General features: G+C 52.8%; 1 long non-coding RNA gene across 1 annotated transcript; it reads right to left on the reverse strand.

The window, feature by feature from the left end:
• Nucleotides 1-834: 834 nt before the first annotated feature.
• LOC148378262 (uncharacterized) lies at nucleotides 835-1743 on the reverse strand. The gene is made up of 4 exons (XR_015856067.1): nucleotides 1573-1743; nucleotides 1418-1488; nucleotides 1177-1281; nucleotides 835-1032 (listed from the first exon to the last, which is right to left on the reverse strand). It is a non-coding gene; the product is annotated as an uncharacterized LOC148378262 (long non-coding RNA).
• Nucleotides 1744-2001: the final 258 nt, after the last annotated feature.

Below are 2001 nucleotides of genomic sequence, written 5' to 3' on the forward strand. Positions count from 1 at the left end.
AATGTAAGGTGTTCTGGGACCTCGGGTTAAGGTTAGGGTTGCGAGGGACGCCTTACGTACGCTCACGCCCTCGGCCTCGCAGTAGATCTGCAAAGGGCTGAGGCCGTCTGGGAAACGGACTTGCAGAAACTTCAAGACGGGGGAGCGCCACTCCCTCTCCTGAAAGGCAGAGGCATGCATCCGTCCGTCCGTCCGTCCGTCCGTCCGTCCGTCACATCTCTGGCCTCAACACGCTTGTGCGAGTCTTCCCACCTCCAGCTCCAGGATGCGGAACTCAAGCAGTTCGTTTTGGTCTCGGATATCCTGGATGTGCTCTTTCAGACGCGCTTCTTCCGCCTCCATCCGCCTGACCTGAAAAGACAGTCAGACCTCATCTGCGGGGCTTCCCGACAGGTGTGACGCCAAGCGACTCCGCCCAGCGCCTTTCTTTCCGTCACCTTTTCGGCCAACTGCTGATTGCTCTGACGCAGCAGCTGCTTCTCCTCCACCCACTTGACATTCTAGAAGAGACAAACGCGTGGACAGCTTTGGAATGTTGTGTCATTTTCATCCACAAATTCTTTGGTTGACTGGAAAATGACATTTGCTTTTCTCCGCATTTTCCCAGCCACGTTCGGGGGGGGGGGGGGGGGGGGTTGGTCCAGTAATGCCAGACGGATGAGTGACTGAAGAATGTAGCTATTTTGTCTGAGAAAAAGGTGTGCTCATTGATGAGCTTACCTGTCCTTGTTGCTTCAGCGCTGACTCCAGATCTGCTACTCTGCTTTGATAGTGACCCATTTCTACCATCAGCTTTTCTCTGGTCTGAAAGGAGGAGGAGGGAGGCTCCTCCTCCTCCTTTCAGACCAGAGAACACCCGAGGCTGGGTGAGAACGGGGAGGCTGCGACCCGGCCGGGGGTTGCGGGAAGGGGCGCCACCTTGATCTCCTTCTCGGCGTCGTAGTCCCCTTTCGCTGGTCTGGGCTAGCAGAGCGTAGGCTCGTTGCAGCGCTTGATATTCTTGCGTCAGCTGGCGGTAGCGAAGCTCCGCCTCTTCATGCACACACCAATGCAACACAGCACTAGTACCAGAATCAGTCAGACCGGCGACAAAGCACCCGCGACGCAAAGACGAGTCCGATTCCAGGCTGAAGAGGAATGTTTGGTGCCAATACGCTGGCAGAAATGGCGGGCTACCTCTTCGGGTTCCGTGTCGGGGGTTCTGTCGGTGTGAAAAGACAAGGACGATCCGTACGAGTCCACCAACACGTCTTCGTCGTAGCCGTAAAATGTTTCGATGACCTGCGGGCGCGGAAGCAAACATCTCTCTGAACAAACTGAAGCGACACCTCACGATGAATCGACGAGAGGAACGATAGCGAGAAAAAGGCCATTTCATCTTGCGCAACACCAAGCAGCCGCAAACAAACAGACTCACCTTGCAGGACCTCACGCTTTGTTCCTCCTCAGAGATTCTCGACGTCGGTATCGTAGCAGCAAATCTCTCTCCTGTCGACACAAATAATCCGCCTTTGAGATTCTTTGGATGCAAAGGGAACGAACGGCTCCGGCGCAGAAACAAACGCGACTCACAATGACATTTCTGACATGAGCTCCTGTCTCCAGAGCCTGAAAAACACGTCACCGGCGATGATTGGAGGGACGCTCGTCTTTTCCAAAAGTGACAACTACAGGGTGTGTCAGGGTTTTCCAGATTATCTTTATCGTATCATTGTGTTGCTTTGACTTTGACTGCGACCTGTAATAAATAATATTATTTATCCCTTATTTATCCCTATCGCTTATCCCTTCCTACACAAAGTCGTAAAACACCCCTTGCTATGTTTTGACTAGAGGTCAAGGGCTTCCTCTATTCAATCCACTCTTACACCCACCCTGTTTCTCTTAATTAAAATGCTCGTGCAGGAGCCGAGAGTCAGACTTCATTCGTACAACGGATGGACTCTCCACCTGCAGGTGTCCAAAAGAACTTACTTGTCTCCCGTGTGGTTCTTGCAAAAT

This window comes from Syngnathus floridae, unplaced genomic scaffold (assembly GCF_059516105.1).
Source record: "Syngnathus floridae isolate MCC-2025c unplaced genomic scaffold, RoL_Sflo_1.0 HiC_scaffold_56, whole genome shotgun sequence".
NCBI classification, from domain to species: domain Eukaryota; kingdom Metazoa; phylum Chordata; class Actinopteri; order Syngnathiformes; family Syngnathidae; genus Syngnathus; species Syngnathus floridae.